The following is a 27,488-nucleotide window of genomic DNA, read 5'->3' on the forward strand; positions in this document are numbered from 1 at the left end:
TGTACGCATAATAGCTTATTAATTCATAATGGTAACCATAAAATTTAGAAAAAACTACAAAGTACACTATAAGCAGAGAAAATGTTGACGGAACCCACAAGGGAAAAAGCGATATTGGATCTGGTCCTCACAAATGGAGAGAGTATCTCTAATGTTCGAGTGGGTGCTCACCTGGGTAGTAGCGATCATCAAACGGTTTGGTTTGATATAACGGCTAAAGTGGAGAGCGGCCGCACGATACTTAAAGTCCTAGATTTCAAACGTACGGACTTTAATGCAATGGGAAAGTACCTGAAGAAAGAGCTTTTAGGATGGGAGGACATAAGAGAAGTGGAAAGACAGTGGTCTAAGCTGAAAGGAGCGATAAAAATGGCTACGGACCTTTATGTGAAGAAAATCAATAAAAACAAGAGAAAAAGGAAGCCGATATGGTTCTCCAACCTAGTGGCTGAGAAAATAAAGGCGAAAGAGTTGGCGTTCATGAAATATAAAAAAAACCCAAGAAGAGGAGAGCAGAAAGGACTACAGGGTGAAACTGAAAGAAGCCAAGAGAGAGATACGTTTGGCGAAGGCACAGGCGGAAGAACAAATGGCTAAAAATGTAAAAAAGGGAGATAAAAATTTTTTCAGATATATTAGTGAAAGGAGGAAGATAAAAAATGGAATTGCTAGGCTGAAAGATGCTGGGAACAAATATGTGGAGAGTGATGAGGAGAAAGCAAATGTGCTAAACAAATACTTCTGTTCTGTGTTCACAGAAGAAAATCCTGGAGAAGGACCGAGATTGTCTGGCAAAGTTACACGAGAAAATGGAGTAGATTCTGCGCCGTTCACGGAGGAGGGTGTTTATGAGCAACTTGAAAAACTGAAGGTGGACAAAGCGATGGGACCAGACGGGATCCATCCCAGGATACTAAGGGAGCTCAGAGAGGTTCTGGCGAGTCCTATTAAAGACTTGTTCAACAAATCTCTGGAGACGGGAGTGATTCCTGGGGATTGGAGGAGAGCGGATGTGGTCCCTATTCATAAAAGTGGTCACAGGGATGAAGCAGAAAACTACAGGCCGGTGAGCCTCACCTCAGTTGTTGGAAAAATAATGGAAGTGTTGCTGAAAGAAAGGATAGTGTATTTCCTTGAATCTAATGGGTTACAGGATCCGAGGCAACATGGCTTTACAAAAGGTAAATCGTGCCAAACGAACCTGATTGAATTTTTTGATTGGGTGACCAGAGAGCTGGATCGAGGACATATGCTAGATGTAATTTACTTGGATTTCAGCAAAGCCTTTGATACAGTTCCTCATAAGAGGCTGTTGAACAAACTTGAAGGGCTGAAGTTAGGACCCAAAGTGGTGAACTGGGTCAGAAACTGGCTGTCGGACAGACGCCAGAGGGTGGTGGTTAATGGAAGTCACTCGAAGGAAGGAAAGGTGACTAGTGGAGTCCCTCAGGGTTCGGTGCTGGGGCCAATCCTGTTCAATATGTATGTAAGTGACATTGCTGAAGGGTTAGAAGGAAAAGTGTGCCTTTTTGCAGATGATACCAAGATTTGTAACAGAGTAGACACCGAAGAGGGAGTGGAAAATATGAAAAAGGATCTGCAAAAGTTAGAGGAATGGTCTAATGCCTGGCAACTAAAATTCAATGCAAAGAAATGCAGAGTAATGCATTTGGGGATTAATAATAGGAAGGAACCGTATATGCTGGGAGGAGAGAAGCTGATATGCACGGACGGGGAGAGGGACCTTGGGGTGATAGTGTCCGAAGATCTAAAGGCGAAAAAACAGTGTGACAAGGCAGTGGCTGCTGCCAGAAGGATTCTGGGCTGTATAAAGAGAGGCGTAGTCAGTAGAAGGAAGAAGGTGTTGATGCCCCTGTACAGGTCATTGGTGAGGCCCCACTTGGAGTATTGTGTTCAGTTTTGGAGACCGTATCTGGCGAAAGACGTAAGAAGACTTGAGGCGGTCCAGAGGAGGGCGACGAAAATGATAGGAGGCTTGCGCCAGAAGACGTATGAGGAGAGATTGGAAGCCCTGAATATGTATACCCTAGAGGAAAGGAGAGACAGGGGAGATATGATTCAGACGTTCAAATACTTAAAGGGTATTAACGTAGAACAAAATCTTTTCCAGAGAAAGGAAAATGGTAAAACCAGAGGACATAATTTGAGGTTGAGGGGTGGTAGATTCAGGGGCAATGTTAGGAAATTCTACTTTACAGAGAGGGTGGTGGATGCCTGGAATGCGCTCCTGAGAGAGGTGGTGGAGAGTAAAACTGAGACTGAGTTCAAAGAAGCGTGGGATGAACACAGAAGATTTAGAATCAGAAAATAATATTAAAGATTGAACTAGGCCAGTTACTGGGCGGACTTGTACGGTCTGTGTCTGTGCATGGCTGTTTGGAGGAGGATGGGCAGGGGAGGGCTTCAATGGCTGGGAGGGTGTAGATGGGCTGGAGTAAGTCTTAACAGAGATTTCGGCAGTTGGAACCCAAGCACAGTACCGGGTAAAGCTTTGGATTCTCGCCCAGAAATAGCTAAGAAGAAAAAAAATAAAAATAATAATTTAAATTGAATCAGATTGGGCAGACTGGATGGACCATTCGGGTCTTTATCTGCCGTCATCTACTATGTTACTATGTTACTATGTTATATTTGGGGGGTTTCAAAGATGTCAAGGCAGATGACTTTCAAATATGCAATGTCACCTCAGTAACTATAGAAAAATAGACAAATATAGTACAAAATATAGACAGCAGATATAAATTCTCAGGACACATTTTGATCACTAAATTGAAAATAAAATCATTTTTCCTACCTTTGCAGTATGGTGATTTCATGATTCTCTGGTTGCATTTCCTTCTGTCTGTGTATCCTTTCTTTCATTTCTTTCTGCACTCAGGCCCAACAATTGTCCCTTTCTATTCCCTCCTTCCTTCCTTCCCATGTCCTTAGTGCACTCAGTGCCTCCTTCATATGTCCTCCTCACTACCTTCCAGACTTTGTCCCCCCCCCGAAGCCTGCATGCCTACCTCCCTCCCATCCCCTTGTATAGTATAACCCAGCATTTTTCTATCCCTCCGTCCCTCCCATCCCCCTGTACAGTAGAACCCTTGAGCAGCATCTTTCCATCTCCCCTCCCCCCCACTACCGCCGCCGTGCAGCCGACCCCACTGACCCTCCCACTTGACCCTCCCACCGCGAGACAACCGACAAACCTCCCGGCTCCAGCAGCATCCGTAGCACTCTAAACATGCTGCTTCGGGGCCTTCTACTGCCTGTGATTCCCTCTGCCGCATCACTGATGATGTCATCAGGAACGCAGCAGAGGAAATCAGGTCGGTAAAAGGCCGTGAAGCAGCGTATTTAGAGTGCTGCGAATGCTGCTGGAGCCGGGAGGTTTGTCGGTCGTCTTTCGGTGGGAGGGTCAGCGGGGTTTCGGGTGTGCCGGGGGGGTATCGACAACGACGAACACGATGCTGCTGCCTAAAACAGCACACCAGTGGGCCAAGGGAGGCTTTTTGTTTGTGCGGCAGGGAGGGACAGGAAGCGATCGCCTGTCCCATTGTCCCTGCACACAGCTTCGGGACGCTGTCCCTGAAAACGGGACATTTTGGCGTCCCGAAGCTGTGTGTGGGGACAACGGGACAGGGGATCTAAAAACGGGACGGTCCCGTTCAAAACGGGACATATGGTCACCTTATGTATCCAGGGACTTTTTAGGCCTCTGAATGCCGCTATGTGCCTAGAGCTAAAAGGAGTGTATCTGGAGGAGTGGTTAAGGCGGGATGTGGGCGGGAAAGGGAACAACCTAGACTTGGTCATCCTGAAGGGGTAATTGAAGGTTTTACGAGACTTCCTGGATGGAACTTATACGTTGTTACTTAGATGATGTAAAAACAGGTATAAATGCCCAAAAGGAATCCAAAGTGATCAGATAACCACTGCAGAGACAAAGTAAAGATCTCACACACACTCACCCAATGTTCACTGACCTCCTCACACCCCCGCAAAGATCGAAATAAAAATGTACATACTAGAGAGTTGCGTGGGGACAGAAATCCCACCCATCCCCTCCAGGATCCTTTCCATCCCCACCTGTCCCCGCAAGAAATTCCCTCTATCCCCGCCTGTCCCCATATAAAGCAGCAATGACTTCTGACAGGATCATCAATTCCACAGTTTCTTTCGTGTTTGCGCTGCTGTTTTCCTTGTGGAATCTCTTTGGTGGAACCCTTTTTTTGTTTTCTGTTTAGGTAATTAACTTATATTCCCTCTCTTTTACTAAGGCATGCTAACCGAATTAGCATGCGCTAAATGCTAACGCGTCCATAGAATATAATGGACACATCAGCATTTAGTGTGCCCTAAATCAGCTAGCACGCCTTAGTAAAACAGGGAGTTTAAAACTTAATTACCTGAACAGAAAACAAAAAAAGGGTTCCACCAGAGATTCCACTAGGAAAACAGCAGCGCAAACACAAAAGAAACTGTGGAATTGATAGTCCTGATGAAATCTTTATTTGAAAAAGGTGCAGATGAATTCAAAAATAAAACACAATATGAAAATATAAAACACAGTAAAAGATTTCATCAAGATCATCAATTCCACAGTTTCTTTTATGTTTAAGTTAACTACCTGACTGCCAGCTGCCAAATCCTCCTGCTTCTCTGAAGCACCTCCTCTTGCCTGCTGACTGCCAAATCCTCCTGCATCTCTGAAGACATATTGGATAATGGGTGTGAAGGAGAGGACAGCAGGGAGGATGGAAGGAAGGAAAGACGGGGGCAGGAAGAAAGAGATGGGACAAAAAGATGTTTGACGGGTGAAGGGGAAGAAATAAGGAAATGTAAAGCTACTAGAGAAGGAATGAGGAGAGAAGTGGAAATGGTACAGCTATGTGGTTATTGGGGGAATAGAAAGGACATGAGTGAGAGGAAGATAGCGAACACAGGTGGTAGAAATGTGGTAATGGGGAATAGTAGACCAACTAAAAGTGAGACAGGATATGGGAAAATTAGAGCATGAGACAAAGAGAAGGAAAGTTGATAAGCACCTCCTCCTGCCTGCGGTGCTCACTGCTGCTCCGTCCTCAGCTCGGGTCTGAAAAAAAAATTGCTCAATTCCATGTCTCCTGCCTCCTCGGGTCAACCTCTTCGAATTTGAGTCTCGCCAGTGTCAGGGCCTTCAGGTTGCTGGGCGGATCACTAAATATATTCCCCCTTTTTTTCTTCTCCCCTCACTCTCCCCCCTCCCTCTCCATTTTTTGTAAGTCGCCTTGAGCCTGCCTAGGTATGTGCAACACACAAATAGAAAATTAGATTTATCCTGTGTCTTCCCGCTCTAGCCTTGCCGACCAATCAGCAAATAAGGCTCTCAGTTGAGCAGTGAGCTCAGTACGTAAACAGCTGAAAACCTTGCTTGCTGTTCCCGCTCCACCGCGCTGCAGGACCAATCAGCAAGGCTTTCAGCTGTGTGCGTGCTGAGCTCACTGCTCAGCATGGCTGTTTCTGCCACAGCACCTGACAGGTCTCTCAACTGCGTCGGAATTTAGGTAGACCTGCTTCCATCCCTGTGGGAGTCCTGTGGGTCAGAGGGGGGTTCCCATGGATCAGGGGGGGGATCCTCACAGGACCTGCAGGGTTCCTGTGATCCCCGTTCCCGTGCAGACCTTTAGTACATACCTGTCTCCAGAATATCTGCACCTAGTATAGAAAAGCCTAATAGAGCTGCACACAGATCTTTTACATAGCTTGGGGGTGGACTAGTGAACCATAGAGAGGAAGTTCCCAGGCCCATAAGCCACTCTAACCACTACATTCATGGTGGAAAATGTGAGCTCCTTCAAACCCTACTGTACTGTCATATAAATGCCACCTGCAGCCATAAGGGCTATTGAGGGTGTAAACAGGTGGGTATAGAGGGTTTTGGGACTTTCACCATATCCTATAAGGGAGTTCTGGTGAGATATTTATGTGGCACCTTTTTGTGAAGTTCACAGCAGTGCCCTGTAAGGTGCCCCACTGCCCTGTTGCCATATCTGGGTGGTCAGTTCATCACAATGTTGGTCCTTCCCATGTCCAAATGGTCTTGTTCTGGGTGTTTGGGACTTAGCCAAATTTTTGGTAAAAAATGTGGTATAAAGATAGACGTACTGGCGGTCTGGATGGTCAATTGCCTGAATGTCCAAATAGACTATTTTTGGGGAAAAAAATATTTTAGATGTATTTTTCGAGAGTGGACATTTTACCACTGCCGACTTTGGGCATTTAGTGCCATATGTCCAAATTAGACTTAGACTTTTCTTTTGATTATGCCCCTCCACATGAATGTGATCATTATAGTTGTGTTTCACATTATTTTGTGAATCTGCTTGACTGTAAGATGTTTTTCTGAAATAGCAATAGCTCCTGGCTTTTATGCACCCTTACTCATTAGCCAAATGCATAGCACTATGGAATTCTTACACTAATGATGCAGTTTTCATGTACTGAATGCAAAAGAAAAAATTCTAAACTTTATCATTGAGCCAATAAAACAAAATAATTTAGGGGTCCAACTAAGTTGTGATTAGAATTCTGTACTGAAGCTGTTGTCTTCCTTTAGTCATAAACTTTGCAGAAGGATATTGCTTATCTTTCAACTCTTCCCATTCAGCAGTGGAGAATAGCTCCTTCTTCAGTTTTTACTGCTGCACATATGCGTCCATGCCAGGATTTCCTCCGCTCCAGGTGGTCCCCGCAATGATGTTCTCTACAGATGCAGCTCCCCTGGTCATGGGAGGCAAGGAGCAACTTAAGTTGTTGGCTTCAGGGGCATTCTTTATTGAAGGGCATCCCTAAGAATCACCTCATGGGTGACACTCACAACCGGTGTCAGCCTGAGCGGCTGGGTGGCCCACTGCTGTGGACGCCATCAGAAAGCAAGTGGTCCATAAACCGTCTGGAACCGAAAGCCATTCGTTTTGTGTTGAAAGCATTGGAGATATTCCTGGCAGGAAAGGCGGTCAGTGTGTTTCCTGACAAGCCACTGCAGTATCTTATATGAACAGACAGGTAGGCACCAGAAGTACCCCATTATGCCTAGAGGCACAGCCCAAACCCACTGTGAACTCCCCACTCCCTAGTAAACACTGGTTCTGTGCACTGGTGGATGAGAATGAGAGTAGCTGAGTGTAGCTGTGCAGGATTGGACTGACTGCAGGTAGGAATCCGATTGGAGGTCTGAGCTGAGATTGGGTGGATCTGGGTAATTCAACCTTGTATAAGAGTAGTGAAATACCAGTCAAGATATCTAAGAATGACTGTACCAGGGGTGTCCAACTAGCGACCCCGTGAAGTATTTTGGGGCCCGGTCGAGGGCGATGCAGTGTTTTCCTCTGCTGCCCCCGGATGTTTACCGTCATGTCGGCTACCTCCTCTGTCTTGCTGGAGCGTTTGCGCGGCCCAAGAAAAAATTTTTTCGGCCAATGCAGCCCAGGGAAGCCAAAAGGTTGAACACCCCTGCAAGTGTAAACCATCTCAGTCGTGGACATCAGACCGGTTGTATAATGTGATTCAAAATGCTTCTGTTCTGAAGGAAAATGAAGACGAGAAAACCAAATGTTGGAAAATGTTCAGATTAGTTGAAACTGTATATGGTGAGCAGATTTTTGGTTGGACAACCTTTCTGAATTGTTCAAGTTGTCAGCTTAATGTGAAAGACATTTCAGCGCATTCAATGCTCGCCACATAATTACGTCACAACACAGTAGCATGTATCCTGAAACTGTTGAGGCTATTTTCGTGTTTCAGGTGTACAAAAATAAGCTGATAAGGTGATTTTGGAACAGTGACTGGCTCAGGCAGACAGTACATGAAATATTTTGTTATTGCAGTCGTATGACCCATGACTCGTATGTAGTAGAACTGTGACATTACAATTGTGATGTCTTCTGCCGTTTATGAATAAATGGAAATTGCATAAAGTAATTATAAAGAATAAATAATAGTAAAAACAAGAGGAGAACTTCACCAATGCTGTCACGATTAGAACTAGTTTAGCATTTAACAATGCAGTGCCAGTTAGCAAGAGACCTAAACTTGTCTATTGTAGCCTTATTGGATTGGATTTATTGCATTTGATATACCACTTGAACATAGGTATCTGCTGACACTGCATCTGGAGCTGGGAAAATGTGCTGCAGGTCATGGGTCAAAGGCGTGATGGGTCACATGGGTCATGGGTCACAAAAGATGACCTACTGTCAGCTCTTACCTGAGGCAATAGAGGGTTAAGTGACTTGTGGCACTGGGATTGGACCTGCAACCTCAGAGTGCTGAGCCAATAGTTCTTAACATTAGTCACATGGCTAATAATGTGCTAGAGTTATTTCCCTATTTTCCTTTGATTGACTGATATGGTGGATATGCAAGAATATTATTCTGTATGACTGGAAGAATCTACATGTCTTTTACTACCATGATTTTGACTGTAAGTTTCCAAGTTTATTTAAATCTTGATATATCGCTTTTATAAACAAAACGGTTTCCAATTTATACAAAGTATTAAAAAATCTTTTTTTTTTTTTAAATATAAAATAGGGGGAACAATTTCACAATTACGGTACGGACATAACCTGATACATTTGAACAGATGGGGAGGGTACATTGCATAAAATAAAAGAAAGGGGAGAAGTAATACAAAAGGAGTTAAGGGGATCTTTAATGTAAAGCCTGATGTCTGAGGTTTTGAATAAAGAAAGCTAGGTATAGATCCCAAAAGCATCTCGGAAAAGAAATGTTTTGAGATTAGCTTTAAAGTTGTTAAGAGTCTTTTCTTGTATGATATCCTATCTTATTTTTAAACTGGCATTCCTTTCTTTCCTTTGCTTAGTATAGCAAAATCAAATTAACTATAACTTTGCAGAAGGTTTGGGGAGCTATGGCAAGGCCAGAAGGGAAGCCTAGAACTGGAAGGACTTCCCCAAGACCTCAAACACGGGAATGTAATCTACCCATGTGGAATAAATCTGTGTACCTTTTTTTTAATACCAAGAAGTAGAGTATGACACGGTGGCGGTTTACCCGCGGCCACCGCATTTTAGCCGCGGGTCACCCGCCGAAAACGGGGAAGAAAACTAGCAGTCGCTGCGGCGACGGGGACAAGGCCATTCACCGCCCGCGGGGCGGTGAATGGTCTTGTCCCCGCAGTGAGGCATGAAGGATCGCGCGGTCCCCGCAGCTCACACCCGCCTGCCCAATCGATTCTAGTGTTTAGCCAGCTCTCTCCCTTCTCCTCACCTTAGTTTGTAGATTTTCTTTTTCGGCGACCCGCACGCTATCAGAGAGCCGCGCACGCGCGGCTGCTCAGTGTTCAATCTTCTGCTCTGACGCAACCGGAAACAGGAAGTTGCAGCAGAGCAGAAGATTGAACACTGAGCAGCCGCGCGTGCGCGGCTCTCTGATAGCGTGCGGGTCGCCGAAAAAGAAAATCTACAAACTAAGGTGAGGAGAAGGGAGAGAGCTGGCTAAATACTAGAATCGATTGGGCAGGCGGGTGTGAGCTGCGGGGACCGTGCGATCGCTAGTGTTCCCGGCTCAAATTGGAAGGAGGGAGTGAAAGGGAAAAGGATTCTGGGCCAAGGGGATGAAGTCGGAAAGAAAAACCCACAGCAGGAAAGAAAGGGAAGGACTGGCAGGTGAGCCAGATGCTAGAAGCAGGGGGGGGAAGAAAGAGGGAAAAAAGCTAGATGGGGTTGAAAAGAAGAGACACACTGGTATGGAAGAGGAAGATAGGGGAAATCTGGACACAGGAAGGTAACAGAAAGAGGGGAAATTATGTGCATGGGGCATAGGGACAGAGACATAAAGGGGACATGCCATGGGGATGGTATATGGACACAGGGGGGGCAATGACAGATACATAGGGGAGATATTAGAAATGGAGAAAATAGGAGCACAGAAGCGAGATGGTTTGTGGGGATGGGACAGGGACCGAGCTCGCAGGCTCCAGTGGCTTGCACAAATTACATTGTAACGTGCCATGAAAATAAGAGGAAGGAAGGTAGATAGGCCACGCGAGAGGAGCTGAAGGGTAGTAGAAAGGAACAGATGGTAAAGGAGGGAGGGAAGGGTGGTGGTGGAAAGGAATAGAACAGACATTGAAGGAGGGTGGAGAGGAACAGACCCCCAAGGGAAATGTGGAAGACAGAGTGGGAAGAAGACAGATGCCAGACTATGCGGGAGCGGAGGGAAGAAGATGGGTGCTAGACCAATTGGGGGGGGGGTTAAGGGAGAGGCACAGTAACAGCAAATGGAAGACGCAGAGAGAAGACACACAGTGGATGGAAGGAATTCAATGAGAAGATGTGGAAAGCAGAAACCAGACAACAAAGGTAGAAAAAAAAATTATATTTATTTATTTATTTTTTGCTTTAGGATAAAATAGTATATTAGTTGTGTTGATAAAAATTTATAAACAAAGCCCTGCCAGCTGAACATCTCTTTCTCTAGTTCAGCAGCAGGAACTTTGATTTATAAGAAAGGAATAAGCTAAATATTACAGTACTAAGGCTTATATGGATGCAGCGGTGACGGGGCGGTGAATGGGATGGCAGTGGCGGTGACGGGGCGGTGAAAGGGATGGCGGTGACGGTGACGGGGCGGTGAAGGGAACGGCGGTGACGGGGCGGTGCAGAGGATGGTGGGCCGGTGATGGGGCGGTGACGGGGACAGATTTTTTCCCCGTGTCATTCTCTACCAAGAAGGTCTTTTATTTATCGTTCCAAGTTTGTTTTCTTAATTAATATACTGCTTCATCTGGGTGATTTACAACAAATTATTATTAAAAGAATAGACAGGAAATTTGTCTTTTTTGTAAGTCTAGTTATCCTGATAATGGACTGAATGTTGTTGCTCTCTGGATAAGTTAGCACTCTGCTCAAGAGCCACCAGTTGTTATCCATAGAGCATGTGCAAATACGCAGACAACAAAACAAGAATTAACAAAATAAATATTGTTTATTTTTCCATATATCAACAACAGTACAAGTAATACTCAGAAAATACAATCCACAAACAGCGGAGGATCCAAGATGGCCGCTGTCTACACGAGATGGTGACACGCATCTGAATCATGCTCTCCTGATACTTACTTTCTTAGCTGGCAACTTGGTATTGCCAGTAAATTATCATGTCTTTGACAGTATGTTGAAAAGGAAAGGCCGGAGCGCTTCTGGCGCGCCGATATTCGGCAATATCGAGGAGTTGCTCAGGCAGATGCAAGGAGCAGCGGTGACAACTCTGGTAATGAGCCTGTTGACGATGCCGGGTATCGGCGAGACTGGAGAGATTCCTCTAGGGCCTGATACCACTCTTAGTCTGGAGATTAGAGCACCACTTCCACCGCCCCAGACTACCAGTTCTCCTAGGGGCGAGGAAACCCCGAAGTTATGGGTGGTCCTCTCTCCAGAGGCAGGCAGCATAACATCGAGGAGTTCTGAGATGGAGATCCCAGCTCAGGGAATCTCTGAAGAGGACTCTGGGGCAATTACAGTGTCGGGAGATGGTTTGACCTGGATGAGACAAAGCCAAGGAAATCTTAATGAAGATGAGCGTCTATGCACTCAAATACAGGTTTCCATTTGGGACAGGCCTGCTGAGGTGACTCTAGAATCCCTATGGGATCTGGTAGCAAATTTTGGAAAGCAGTTAGTCCTAATTTCCAGAAAATTGAAAAAAATTGGTTCAGCATACAGAAGAGCTGGGAAAAATAAAAGTGGATATGACTTTCTCTTAAAACCTCAGCTCAAAAAACTGAGCAGGATATGAAATCAGTTAAACAATTCTGGAAATTCTAATTAAAGATGACATGAATCTTAGAAGAAAAGTAGAGTCATTGGAGAATCAAGCGCATAATAATAATCTGAGACTGATAAACTTTCCAAGAGAAACAATGGTTACACCTAGAGACATGCTCAGGAGAAATTTAATAGAAATCTTGGAAGTTGCAGAGGAAAATCTTCTGCCATTTTCCCAGGTGTATTACCTTCTTAGTAAGATTTCATACCAACAACAACAGGTAGCATGCACTGAACAACAAGCCTTGAATGTTTCTGAGATTTTGGAGAAGTCAGACACAGAGGTGGCAACACCAGCAACATTGGTCTTAATGCTTGCTCTTTCTATTGATAAATCATGGTTATTGAGACTATTCTTTAAGAACAAACAAAATTTCTTGGTTGTAAAATTCAAATGTTTCCCGATATCTCAAAGGAAACACAAAAACATAGGTGCGAGTTTCTTCTCCTAAGACCCAGGGGTCAAGTCATTATGGGCTACATTCTATTTAAGGAACTCTTGTAAGTGCATTGTTCGCTACCATTCAACCAAATATGTTTTTTTGAGCCCCAACAATTAACTAATTTCTTGGCTCTGTCTCGCTTTGATAAAGGAAAATCTTGAGTCTGCAGAATAAAATGCAACTCCGGTCCCAGCCATATACACGATAGCATATCTTTTGTTGTATAGATTATACTTTTCCTTTAGTTCACCTGTGTTAAATCTTTTGGATCCAAATAGAGGACTTGAGCTAATTTTACTATTGTAACATTTCTCTTTACCTTTGCGTTAACTTTGTTAAAGTGTGGATTTATCATGCTTTGACTTTGTAAAATTGTCTGGTTTAATTTGCTTTCTGTACAAATTGTACTTGATACTAAAGTTGAAATAAAGAAAAAGAAAATACAATCCACAAACAATTGAGAATTCAAATGTTCGGGGGGAGGGGGGTTATGTGTGTTTTTAGAAATAGGTCTCAAGTCTATCACAGTTGACTAGCAAATTGGCATTTATTTTTTAAAATTCCCTTCATAAGTATATACTAGAATAGATGACATGTACTTTGTGTACGCAAGAGTCTGTCAATGTTATGAGCGACAGTGTGCATAAGGATACAACTGCCCAGACAAGCATCATTCTTTGACGTGATTGGTTCTTGAAAACTAACAGCAAGTTATTTTATTTATTTTTTTATTTTATTTTTTTATGCAGTAACTTGAGCAATAAAGCAATCAAGGTTTTGTTAACATTTGGATCTTCTAATCTTTGTGAACTTGCATTTTCAGCTCTGACAGAAATTAAATCGAAAAAAGAGAATGACTGCGTGTTTGTTTGTTGACTCTCGAGCTGTGTTTTGATTTCATTTGCAATTCTATTCTATCTACTTTAATTCACTGTTGTTACAATTAGCTTAAAGACCTTTAAATAAATAACTCTCAAATTTAATTTTTTGTTGGTTTTGCAATTTTATAATTTTAATTATAATGTGCCACGAAAAACATTTGCTCTGTTTAGTGTGCCAGGACTAAAAATGTTTGAGAGACAGTGGCTTAAGGGGTGAAGAACTTTTGTGCACAAAAGAGATGGATAACTTGGATGTGATAGTATTTGGTGATCTTAAAGTGGTCATACTGGTAGAAAAGGCAATGGCAAAAGCTAGAAGAATGCTTGGGTGCATAGGGAGAGGAATGGCCAGTAGGAGAAGGGAGGGTAATGATGTTCATTTCTAAGACTGGTGAGACTTCATTTGGAATATTGTATAAAATTCTGGAGATCACACCTTAAAAAGGATAAAAACAAGATGGAGTCTGTCCAGAGGACAGCTACTGAAATGGTTGATCTTCATCATAAAGCATATGGGGACATACTTAAAGATCTCAATATGTATACTATGAAAGAAAAGCAGGAGAGGGGAGATATAATAGACATTTTAAACATCTGTGTGCTATAAATGCATATGAGCAGTCCCTTTCATTTGAAAGGAAACATTGGAATGAGGGGACATATGATGAAGTTGAAAAGGGATAGACTAAGAAATAACCTGTTTAAAGATTTAAAGCCACTCCCCAATAAAGATTTAAAGCCACTCCTGATATTGCTGAAAACCTTTTTTTTCCCCTCTCTATATGGAACAAATGCAGCATAGTCAGCATCAATGCACATTCCTATAAAGAGCATTTGGCCATATGACCATGCCATCTACTATCCCTTTCTCTCCCTTAGAGATCCAGCATACTTGTCCCAAGCTTTCTTGAATTCAGATAACACTTTTTATTTCCACCAACTCCATCAGGATGCTTTTCAAGCATTTACCACCTTTTCCATGGAAAAAAAATCTTCTGAGGTTACTTCTGAATCTATCCCCTTTCAACTTCATCCTATGCTTCATCATTCCAGAATTTTCTTTCAATTGGAAGAGACTCATCTCATCTGCATTTGTGCTATGTAGGTATTTAAATGTCTGTCATATCTCCCCTCTCCCACCTTTTCTCCAAAGTATGAGAAAGCACTTGCCATTTCAGTAGACTTTCTCTAGATCAACTTCTTTCTGTGTATATATTTTTGAAGGTGCAGCCTCCTAAATTGTACACAGTATTTTAAATGAGGTCTCACCAGAGTCTTATACAGAGGCATCAATACCCTCCTTTTCCCTACTGACCATTCTTTTCCCTTTGTATACAAGTATGCTTCTAGCTTTTGCAGTTACCTTTTCAACCTGTTTGGCCATCATCTGTGGGTTCAGATTCATTTTACATAGGCCACCAAATGACTTTTATATGGACAATGTTGTAATTGGCGGAGCTAGATATAAATGACTTCTAATAACAACTTGCTTTCAACATGAGTTGGGTTTTGAATCAGTTTTACGGCAAAATGTATCCCATTGCCCATTTCCTAGATTAATACATAAGAATTGCCATTCTGGGACAGACTGAAGGTCCATCAAGTTCAATATCTTGTTTCCAACAGTGGCCAACCCAGGTCCCAAGTACCCAAGTAGATCACTAGTAGTAAAATAGATTTTAAGCATTGGATTTCCCAAAGCCATCTCAATAATGGCCTATGGACTTTAGGAAATTATCCAAACCTTTTTTAAACCCTGCTAAGCTAACAGATGTCACCACATTCTCTGGCAATGAATTCTAGAGTTTAATTACACTCTGTGTGAAGAAATATTTTCTCCGGTTTGTTTTAAATACTCATATACTACTTAGTAGATTCATCGCATGCCCACCTAGTCCTAATATTTTTGGAAAGAGTAATGAAAAATTAGGTTTCTTACCTCTGCTAATCTTCCTTATTGTAAATATTCTCTGGCAGCTGAACGGCTGAGATCTTGTATCTCTATTAGCTTCAGCTGCAGGGCAACTAAAAGATCCCTCCCCTTTGGGCTACCTGCCCGGGAGCTTCCTGTCTTGCTCAGTTAGTAGAAAAGCCACGTAGACCTATGACAACAGGAAACAGAAGAAAAGAGAGAGAGGGCGCGGGAACTCCCGCTACCAGTTAATTTCTGCTCAATATTGTGTCATATCAAAAACTACGGCCAAAAATGGCCAACTGGAAACAAACAGATAATGCAAACATCATAAACTGCAAAACCCAGGAAATCCTGGAACATTGACACAGCCTGAAGATCAGAAGGGGCACATTCCACCCCCCCCCCTTCCCGGGAAAACCCCACCAACTGAATACGCATGATATTTTTTTAATTTTTTTTTTCCAATTGGTGAGGCTGGTCAAAGACAGAAATCCAGCTTACCAGTTACTGAATAGGTGACCTGCGAATTGGATAAAAACTAGATGGGCGGGGATTCAGCTGCCAGAAAATATTTACAAGAAGGAAGATGTAAGAAGCCTAATCTTTCATTCTTGTACAATCTCTCTGGCAGCTGAACAGCTGGGACGTACAAAAGCAGTCCCCAAAACTCAGGGAGGGCCCGATGAGCCCGCCGCAAGAACAGAAATGCCAAAGACCGTATCACTCATAGATGCCACATCAAGCCTGGAAAAGGTAGGAAGGGAAGCCCATGTGGCCTCCCGACAAGTCTCTACAGGCGGGACCGTGTGAGATTCAGCCCACGAGGAAGCTATTCCTCAGGAGAGTGAGCCTCCACCCCAAGGGGAGGCTTCTTTTCCGCCATACAGGCCGCAGAAATAGCCGCTCGCATCCAACGCAAAATAGAAGTCTCGGAAGCAGGCTGACCCTGAAGTGCGGGGCCCGCCAGGACAGACAGATGGGCCGACAGACGTAAGACAGTATTGGCCCCTAGGTCTCCCTACGACGCCAAGAAAGATATAGCGACACTAGAAAAGGTTCAAAGAAGAGCAACCAAGATGATAAAGGGGATGGAACTTTCGTTTGAGGAAAGACTAAAAAGGTTAGGGCTCTTCAGCTTGGAAAAGAGACAGCTGAGAGGAGATATGATTGAAGTCTACAAAATCCCGAGTTGAGTAGTGCGGATACAAGTGGATCAATTTTTCACTCAGAAAAATTACAGATTAGGGGACACTTGATGAAGTTACAGGTAAATACTTTTAAAACCAATACAGTGTTCTCCCTAGGGCCTTTTAGCTGGGCGGTCTGCCCAGCTAATTTAGACAAGCGCCCGGCTATCATCTTCTGCTGCTGCCGCCGCTGCTGAACATTAAAAAAACAAACAAAAAACGTCTTGGAGATTTCAGCCCGTAGCGAGCTTAAGTTTCCCGCCTTAGCCCGTAGCGAACTCATGCTCCAGGGCTCTGACGTGTGTGCCGGCTTCCCTCCGAAACCGGAAGTTATGTCTGGGGCGGGGAGGGGGGAAGAGAAGGGAAACCGGCACACACGTCAGAGCCCTGGAGCATGAGTTCGCTACGGGCTAAGGCGGGAAACTTACAATTTGTTGCTCTTGCTGCTGGGTCCTGCCTACTTTCTGTTTCCGCGAAGGCAGGACCCAGCAGCACTTCTCTACATCGCTCCTTAATTTTTATGAAGTGGTGCAGTGAGGGGCCATCAGCTGTGGTTACTACAACCAGCACTTTACTGGCGCAGGCAGTAGCAGCAGGAGGATGATGGTGGCCTTATGTAATCAATGAGGTGAGCCCAGCGATGGCGCTGCAGTGCCTGCGGGAGGCGTGCGAGAGTGTGACAGCCGCCCTGGAGCCGCTGCACTTCAACAAACTGGACTTTGGTGAGACCGGCGTGCTCAATCACTTCTACAACGCAGGTGCACGGGAAGCGCGAGAGTGGGGGTAGAAAGTGGCCAGAGTGAGAAGGTATCAGGCCCCGTGGGGTTGTTGGGGGGTGTATATGGGGGTTTTATTACTTATAATCAGCTGAATTTCAAAATAAAAGTGTGAGCAGAGTGGCTGTACTGCTATAAATAATTCGTTTAAAAAGTGCACTAACGAATTGCCATCTTAATGGAAATTCTTGCAAGCCCCCTTGTTAATACTGCTGTTTTCTTGGTAGTTATTTCAGCTGGGTTTTTTTGTTTGGTTTTTTTTAGCAGCTCAGAAGAGCCAAACTGAGCAGTCTTTTACCTCTCCTTTACTGTCACTACAGAATTTGCTTTTTCTTCATAGTCATTTTCAGAGCCCCCCACTCCCTTTTTCCTGCTCCTCCTTTTCACAGCTAGGCCTTCCTCCCACAAAAGGACAAAGGTGAGTGAGAAATGTCACCATCACATTGTCCTGTCCAGAAGGCTGAGCCAATCTTCCATGTCTGCTTTCAAAGGCTGTTGAGAAAAATCTAAAGTTGGAAAAACTGAATTGAAGTTTTCCCCTTGAATTTGATTGTACTTGATCAGAAAATAATTTTTTTTTAAAATTTGAAAGCCCTTCCTGGGGTCCCTCAAAGTCACTGATTACAAAGCTCCATTTTTCTTAAAATTTGCTATTATTTTTTATTAATGAAGCAATTTTCTTGGTATTATAGCTATAACTGTTTAGATTGCTGCAGCTGCCAATGCTCCTGGAGGGAGGTTTGTCGGTCATCTCACGGTGGGGTTTGCATGGAAGGGAGAGATAGGAGGGTCAGCGGGGTGGGGGGGAGAAGTGGGCTGCTCTGGTTGCTCCAAGGCCTAGCGTCATTAACTTCTTTGGGCAGTGTTTACAATTTGCTGCTATTGCCAGCTTCAGGCCTTTCTCTCTGCCGAGTCCTGCCTAATTCCTGTTTCCATGAAGGTAGAATTCAACAGAGAAGGCCCAAAGCCGGCAACAGCAGCAAATTGTGAATGCTGCTGCTGCCCGAAGAAGTTCATGACCAGGGATGGGGTGACAGAAGGAGGAAAGGGAGCAGAGGGTGGAGAGAATTGCTGCACGCAACTGAAGGGAGAAGGAAGATGGAGGAGGGTGGGAAAGGAAGGAATGAAAGGAGATGCCAGGGCATGGAGGGGGAGGGAGAGATGGAAGAAAAGGAGAGAGATGCCAGGGAATCAGGGAAGGGAAGGAGACAGAGATGCCAGCCCGTGGGGTGGGAAGGAAAGAAAGGAGAAGAGAGAGATGCCAGAGGAGGTGGTGACAGAGAGAGAAAAATGGAGAGCTGGCAGAGCTGAAATCAATCATGTACAAAGGAGAGACGGGGCACAGGATAGACAGTTTATGGAAGGAGCATAGAAAGAGGGAAGATACCATATGGAACCGGGAGAGGGTAGACAGTGAATGGAAAGGGCTGATGCTGCATGGAAGACAGAGAGAGGACAGATGCTGGCTAGAAAGAAGAGAGTGAAGAAAAGATGATTAAAGCAGAAACGACAAAAGATAGAAAAAAGATTTTTTGTTGCTTTAGAATAAAATAATATTGCAGTTGTATTGATAAAACTTTTAGAAACAGAAAATAAGGTAATCTTTTTACTGGACTTATTTTAATACATTTTTTACTAACTTTTAGAGACCAAAACCCCCTTTCTCAGGTCAGGACAGTATAATGTAACAGCAGTATACTATATTGACCTGAAGAAGGAGGCTGTGGCCTCTGAAAGTTAATTGAAAAATTGATTAGCCCAATAAAATGGTAAATTCTTATCTTCAATTTATGTTTTATTTTTATTTGTTAATTTGTAAAGTGGTGATTGTTATGTATCAGTTTTTTCAAATTTACATTTACTGTCTTTATATTTTGCACAGTATTAGGGGACAAGTGTCACTGTTTCTGTGGTGGCAGATTCTGGTTTCTTGGTGGTTCTGTTTAATTTTTGTCTACATATTTTTATTTTTAGTTTGTGATTATTCCATATTGGGCAAGGGTGTATCTGTGTTCTGTGTGTATGAAAAGGACATGGTTTTCTGTTAGCATCGACTGTACAGGATCAATTGATTGTGCAGGATCTGGTTTGTTTAGTTTTACAGTGTGTATGTTGGTGTTCTAGTGCTCACTGCATTGTTTAAGATGCTGCCTTTTCCTAGGTGTACCCTCGTTGTGTGACTCATGGATTATTACTAAAAAATAACTTTTTTATATAGAGGAGAGGGTTGTTAAAAATGATTAGCACTGGCTGTCATATATACTAGGTACGCCACTGGATTTAATGACCCTATTCTAACCACCAAATTTCCCCGTCCCGCCCCACCCGGCAACTTTTTCATGCCACCTGGCTGAAAAAAATTTCTGGGGAGAACACTGCAATAGGAGGAAATTTTTTTTTCACGCAAGAGAATAGTTAAGCTCTGGCATGCATTTCCAGAGGTGGTGGTAAGGGTGGATAGCGTAGCTGGTTTTAAGAAAGGTTTGAACAATTTCCTGGAGGAAAAGTCCATAGTCTGCTATTGAGAAAGACATGGAGGAAGCCACTGCTTGCCCTGGATTGGTAGCATAGAATGTTGCTACTTCTTGGGTTTTGACCAGGTACTAGGGACCTGGATTGGCCACTGTGAGAACGGGCTACTGGGCTTGATGGAGCATTGATCTGACCCAGTAAGGCTATTCTTATGTTCTTCTCACTTAAACTACTTTCTCCAAAATTTTACTTTGTAGAATGTTGGGGCAAACTCGCCATAAAATGCAGTCATGCATGGATGGATCTCCTTTGGCTTTTTGCTTTCTTTTGTGAAAACATTTTATGACTGAACGGTGTTCCAAATCTAGCAGTTTCTTACTTGATTCACACAAGGAGTCTCCTGACATCCTGTCTCTTGAAGTGTTAGACTCACACTGAGTTGCAACTGTGCATGAGTAACCTTGAGACATGTCGCAACATGCACAGACTTGTTTCAACGCGCTTGCTACTTACTCCATACTCAGGTAGATAAATTATTGAAATTCCCTCACATCTACATGCCTAATGATAGAATCTCCCACTACGACAGCCATCTTAAACTTTCCCTCCTGGGCAGAAGCCCCTAAAGATACATTCTCAGTACAAAAGGATATTGCATCCCCTGGTGGGCAGGTCCTGGATATAGGATATAGGATTACTTCTAACTTCATCAGGGTGATGCTTTCCTTTAAGAAGACCTCCCTCCTCCAAGATGGCACAGATGCTGCCATACTGGAAGTGGGACTTCTCTACAATGTTTCTGTAGGTCTCTATATATTTATCTGTCTCTTTCAGCTCCTCCAAGTCTGCTACTTTAGCCTCAAGAGATCAAACCCATTCCCTAAATGTTAGGTGCACCCAGCACACACATATGATCTTTTACCAACTGGGAGATAAACATGTGACAGTGCAAAAGACTGGGTAGTCACCATTTTGCTATTAGACTGCTGCCCTCAAAATTTAAGGATCCTAATGAAGGTGCCTTTTAGGATAAGGCCCTCCGTCAGTAGTACAGAGACTTGAGCCAGAGACTGAGGAGATGAAAAAAAAAGGCTTTTATTATAAGCATATATGCTGGACCTCTGAACAGAACTAGCTGTATAAAACAGAGGACCCTGAGAGTCTCGGACACAAAGGTTATATAGGGTCCTAACCAGTCCAAACTAGTATAACCAGCTCTGGCCAAAAGGTAAGAGCAGAGAGAAAAACAAAATCATAAATCCATCCTATAATCTATACATCAAAGCTAGCTAACAGCTGCATCCTGTTGCCCCCTGGCCGTGACTGGTATCAAAGGCAGATACATAGAACAGGCCTGCATGCAGTACGTAATATCTCAGAGCAAAACAAAAGGAATCTCAGGATTTTGTTCTTGTTTTACAACCCACTGAACAGAGAAAAATAGAGTTTCCTCATCTAAACCGTGACCCAGCTATAGTAGCTGGCTAGGGATCCTTCACTATAACTCATGATGGATTGAAAATAATGTTTTCTTCAGATTTATGTTCAAAATTTTCTGCTGCAGTCTTTTGTATACGTTTTGGTATAATGACTTGCATATTTGTTAGTGTTGTTTTGTATTTATTTGTTCAAAAAATTCAATAAATTTTCATGAAAAAATTATTTTTCAAACTGAGAAATATGTTACAAAATGTCACTTTATAATATGTTTTTCGGGTAGTATTTAACAGTAAGTCTGAGGGCTTTTTTTCTAGTTTCAAAATTTTAGATTTTACTGAACAGTCCAGAAAACATTTTGTTTGTTGCATCAGTAATATGCGGTCATGTTTGAGATATTAAAGTACCAGTATATCTGTTTTAATTGCACTTGATTAATTTATTTTTGAAAAATCAATTTAAAGCAAAATATGGTATGTAAGGTGTGAGTTACATAATTGCTTTGTCTGAGCTTTAAAAAGATGTAATATTGTGTAAACACGACGGAGATAGGAAAGGAGTGGTGAAGGAGGAAAAAGAAGTGGAGAATGGACTAAACATGTTCTTTTCGTCAATATTTACAAAAGAGGACACATCCAACGTGCCGGAACCTGAAAAAATCTTCAAAGGAGATCAAGCAGAAAAAAAAATATCCATGGAGGTAAGCCTTGAGGATGTACACAAGAAGATCTCCGGACCCGGACGGAATCCACCCTAGGGTATTGAAAGAACTAAAGGAGGAAATAGCAAATTTGTAATCTATCCCTGAAAACAGGCGTGATCCCGGAGGATTGGAGGATAGCTAATGTTACGCCCATCTTTAAGAAAGGATCAAGAGGTGACCCGGGGAACTACAGACCAGTAAGCTTGACTTCGGTTCCGGGGAAGATGGCGGAAGCGCTGATAAAAGACAGCATCGGTGAGCATCTAGAAAGGAATAAACTGATGAAAATAAGCCAACAAGGGAAGGGAAGATTCCCTTCTGCAAGGGAAGATCGTGCCTAACGAACTTATTGCACTTCTTCGAAGGAATAAACAAACGGATGGACAAAGGGGACCCCATAGACATCATATACTTAGATTTCCAAAAAGCCTTTGACAAGGTACCCCATGAACGACTACTACGGAAACTGAAGAACCATGGTGTGGAAGGAGACGTACACAGATGGATCAAAAATTGGTTGGCGGGTAGAAAGCAAAGGGTAGCAGTGAAGGGCCACTACTCGGACTGGAGGAGAGTCACGAGTGGTGTTCCGCAGGGGTTGGTACTCGGACCGCTGCTGTTCAATGTATTTATAAATGATCTAGATACAGGGACAAAGTGCAAAGTAATAAAATTCGCAGATGACACCAAACTATTTAATGGAGTTAGGACTAAAGAGGACTGCAAAGATTTACAAAGGGACCTGAACAGATGGGAGGGCTGGTAATGGGCGAAAGTACCCAAGAAAAGGACTTGGGGGTAATAGTGGACAAGACAATGAAGCCGTCGGCACAGTGCGCAGCGGCCTCTAAGAAGGCAAATAGAATGCTAAGTACTATCAAGAAAGATATTACAACCAGAACGAAAGAAGTTATCCTGCCATTGTATCGGGCAATGGTGTGCCCGCATCTGGAGTACTGCGTTCAATATTGGTCGCCGTACCTTAAGAAGGATGTGGCAATACTCGAGAGGGTTCAGAAAAGAGCGATACGATTGATAAAGGGTATGGAAAACCTTTCATATGCTGAAAGATTAGAGAAACTGGGGCTCTTTTCCCTAGAAAAGCGGAGATTTAGAGGGGACATGATAGAGACTTACAAGATTTATGAAGGGCATAGAGAAAGTGGAGAGGGACAGATTCTTCAAATTTTCGAAAACTATAAAAACAAGAGGGCATTCGCAAAAGTTAAGAGGGGATAGATTCAGAACCAATGCTAGGGAGTTTTTATTTACCCAGAGGGTGGTGGACATCTGGAATGCGCTTCCAGAGGGTGTGATAAGACATAGTACGGTATTGGGGTTCAAGAAGGGATTAGACAATTTCCTGAAGGAAAAGGGGATAGAAGGGTACAGATAGTGGGTTACTATACAGGTCCTGGACCTGATGGGCTGCCGCGTGAGCAGACTGCTGAGCATGATGGACCTCTGGTCTGACCCAGCAGAGGCACTGCTTATGTTCTTATGTAACACGCTTCTTATTTGACCAGATTCAAGGTATAATATCCAGTGGTTACTTGTGTGATTTGTGGTTGCTTGTGTGCACTTGTATAAATGGGCTGGTGCATAGCGCACAGTATTGTGAGTAGTCCACTGTTCCATTTGGCTTTTCTAGGGGAGCTGAGCAGCGGGCTGCAAGTTATGCACAGTGGTGGTGCTGCAGTAAAGCACAGCTGATGGGGGGAGTCTGTGCTCCACTAGTGGAAGCACTGCTCTTTCTATCAGTGTACTTGGAAGCCAGAAAAGGATAGTGGTCCAGGCAGGCTGTAGGAAAGACAAAACCTGCTCCTGCCCTTCCAGAAGTTGGAGCCGGTGCTTCATCGTCTTCTAGCCAAGCAAGAACACCGCCGCATTAGCAGTGGTGCTATTACACCCTCCTCCCGCTCTTGACCTCTCGGATGGTGGAGCCGGTAGTCCACTATTTAATCGGAGCACCTTGCGATGCAAGCTCACTCTGCACCTGGTCATTAGATATTATTTTACTACTATTTTGGGGGTGTTTTTTTTTGCTTACATTGTCTTTCCTCCCTTAGGTGCTTTGTCGTCTTCTAGCCAATCAAGAATGCCACCACGTTAGCGGCAGCGCTGTTACACCCTTCTCCTGCCTTCCTGGAAGTTGGAGCCAGTAGTCTACTATTTAATCAGAGCACCTTGCAGCGCATGCCACAATGATGTGCACAAGGAGCAGATCCTGCTCCTTTGTACGCTCTTTCGTGCACATCATGAGAGTTCCTAATCTTTTATTCTTTCTTTTTAAAATTAACTTTGACAATACTTTCACTCATTAATCTTACTTTAACTATGAGCTTTACATGCCCTATTCCTACCATTTGGGGCAGATGAAATAACTACTCTGTCTCCATCTAAAATTACTACTAGGCCCAGAGTCCTTCATCCAATTCCTTTACTAACAACTCCCCTCTTCGAAGGGAAAGCTTTCTCTGCAGCCAACAGATGATATACACATTGGTCTCATTAATGTTTGTTCCATCAAGAAAAAAAATTTACTTAAAGATTTATTATGCTACTATAATTTGCACATACTCTGCCTAACTGAAACCTGGCTATCAGAAGATAAATCCTGTCCTTCCGGGTTTTCCTTCTATACACATAATAGGTCCGGTAGAAAAGGTGGAAGTATTGCAGTTATCTACTACACATCTCTTCAACTCTCCTTTGAAACCTCTATCTAATTCGAATTTAGAATCTCTACAATTCAAGGTCAAGAAAGGACTAATAGATTTGTTTGCTTATTTATCATCTACCTCCAGTTTCTACATCTTCTCTGGCAATACTACAGTCAGTCATCCTTGAGCACTGTTTAACTTCTAATCATCTAATTATACTTGGAGACTTTAATCTACATTTTGATGATGGAAAAAATTCTCTTCAGATCTTCTAACCTTAACTACTGATCTCTCTTTAACTCCCCTAATTACTACTCCTACACACTTTGCAGATCATATCTTAAATATGGTCTTTATCCCAAATCAAAGTACTTCTTCATTCAGATTGAAATCTAATATTTCACTACCCTGGACTGACCATAACTTAATTATCTTCTGTGGGCAGAAATCATCTCATAAATTTCTTCCTATGTTGACTACATATCAGTCTCGAAACCTGTCATAATTCAATCCCACAAACATTACAGATTAAATCTCCAACTAGAATCATTCTCTTTAACTTCTGTAGAAGAGCAATCCAAATTCTCTGATACATCTACTAGGCTTCTTATTGACCATATAACCCCCATTGAAATACATACTTTTCAAAACAAACCAAAATAAATCCTTGGATCACCACAGATCTTATTCTTCTGAGATTCTAGCTTCGCTTGGCAGAAAGACATTGGAGACAAAGCTCTGAAGCTACTCACAATTGTTACAAGGAACTCTCAACCTATTATAAATCCAGAATCCAGCAAACAAAAAGGCACTATTGCTCTTCACAGATATAAAAGGCGCATAATGTTTCAGCATTATATTCCATAGTGAGAACTTACAATAATATTTACACAATAATATTTGCATACCAACAGCATCAGCCCTTATTGCCTTCTTTAAAGAAAAAATACGAGTCCGTGATATTTATGCAGGCACTACCTCTATTTTACCATCAAATTCGCCAGTAAAATGCTCCCATCTGCCGGTTAGCAATCTTTTATTGTTTCCCACCCTGATTCTGACCAACCTTACACTTATTATTCAATCCATGTTATTGACTAAAGCACCCCAAGATGTGATTCCACCGATCATAGTAAAATGATACATTAACATTTTTGGTCCATTCATAGTATGGTCACCAACAGTTTATCTACAGGTACCTTCCTTATGGAAACAAGCCATAATCTTTCCTAAACTTAAAGATCAAAAGAACTCAACTTCTAACTGCTCTAGCTATAGACCAATTTTCATTGGTAAAATCCTCATCTATCAGAATTTCTTGAACAGACCAACACTTTTCATCCAAATCAAACAGGATTTAGACGGAATCATTCAACTGAATTAATAGGCCTTCTCAAATCAATTCAATACTATATTGATCACAGAATTTCCATTCTATTTATCTCACTAGATCTTAGTGCTACTTTTGACACTGGATCATTCGCTACTACTTTTATAGATTAAAAACTTCTGGAATCTCTGGAACAGTTCTCAAATGGTTTACATCTTATTTCTCAAATCGTACCTAGCAAGTAATTCTACCCGAGTCAACCTCAAAACAATATAAATTAGACTTTGGAGTTCCTCAAGGCTCAATTCTATCTTGGCTTCTTTTTAATCTTATCCTAGCTCTATTTCTTACTCTGGCACATTGGCTTTACTGTTTATGCTTTTGCTGATGACATTCAATTACTACACACTCTAGATCACATGTGTCAAACACAAGGCCCGCGGGCCAAATCTGGCCCGCCAGGCCTTGCAATGTGGCCCGCACCGCGCTGTCATCACTGCACGCCGCTGCGTTTCATCACAATGACGCGCGGTGACATAGGAGGCTTGTGATCTCGCCGGCCGTACTTGCTATCTATCTCCCCCCATCGACCGCACCCCCAAGAACCTCCGACCACCCCCCCAGCCGACCCGCGACCCCCCTGGCCGAACCCACGACACCCCCACCCCAGTTCCCCGTACCTTTCTGTAGTTGGCCGGACAGACGGGAGCCAAACCCGCCTGTCCGGCAGGCAGCCAACGACGGAATAAGGCCGGATTGGCCCATCCGTCTCAAAGCTCCGCCTACTGGTGGGGCCTAAAGCGCCTGGGCCAATCAGAATAGACCCGGGAGCCTTAGGTCCCACCAGTAGGCGGAGCTTTGAGACGGATGAGCCAATCCGGCCTCATTCCGTCGTTGGCTGCCTGCCGGACAGGCGGGTTTGGCTCCGGTCTGTCCGGCCAACTACAGAAAGGTACGGGGAAGGGGGGTGGGAGTGTCGTGGGGGTCGGCCAGGGGGGTCGGAGGTTCTTGGGGGGGGCGGTCGATGGGGGGAGGAGGGTTTGCGTCGAGGGCAGGAGGGCCTGGGATCCCTCCTGCCCGTAATGTAGTGCGGGGTGGGGGTAGGGGGTCACCGTGGTCAGGAGGGTTTGGGCTCCCTCCTGGCCCGAACAACTAGCGGGGGGAGGGGGGGGGGTCGCCAGGGCCAGGAGGACTTGGGCTCCCTCCTGGCCCGATATTGTCGGGGAGTTGGGGAATTGGCGGGGCAAGAGGGCTTGGGCTCCTTTTTGCCCCGATCGTGTCGGGGAGTCGGGGGGGCAAGAGGGCTTGAGCTCCCTCTTGCCCCGATCGTGTTGGGAGTCGGGGAGTCGGCGGTCCTTCGGGGTGGGGGTGCAGGTGCGTGCGAGCGGTCCAGCTTGGGGTGAATCGGACGTCGGGGGGGGGGGGGAACTATGTAAAAAAAATACACAGCAGAAGCTGCCAGTTCCTGGCATAAAGCATAGGCATAAAAATCGCAACAGAATCTGCTATCTGTACCCAGCCAGGCATTTATTGACTGACTTTTTCATTCTAACGCAGATTTCCAATAAACTACATCTTTTACTGCCAATATTGATCCCAAAATGTCCAGGAAAAGAAAAGTTGACGGTGAAGGCAGACAATTTAATGACAAATGGGAAAATGAATACATGTTTGTGCTTAGTGAGGGCAAACCAGTGTGTATATTGTGTTATGAGACAGTGTCGGTGATGAAAGAGTACAATATACGTTGTCATTTTGACACCAAACATAATGTTAAGTATGGCAAATATACTTTGGAAGAAAAGCATAAAATTGTTAAAGAACTAAAAGGCAAACTACAATCA

General features: G+C 43.6%; 1 protein-coding gene across 6 annotated transcripts in view; it reads left to right on the plus strand.

Moving 5' to 3' along the window:
- Positions 1-27,488, plus strand: part of SEC24C (SEC24 homolog C, COPII coat complex component) — a 220,176-nt gene that overhangs the window by 79,402 nt on the left and 113,286 nt on the right. The window lies entirely within an intron of this gene.

The sequence above is a fragment of the Geotrypetes seraphini genome, chromosome 4, assembly GCF_902459505.1.
Source record: "Geotrypetes seraphini chromosome 4, aGeoSer1.1, whole genome shotgun sequence".
Lineage (NCBI taxonomy): Eukaryota > Metazoa > Chordata > Amphibia > Gymnophiona > Dermophiidae > Geotrypetes > Geotrypetes seraphini.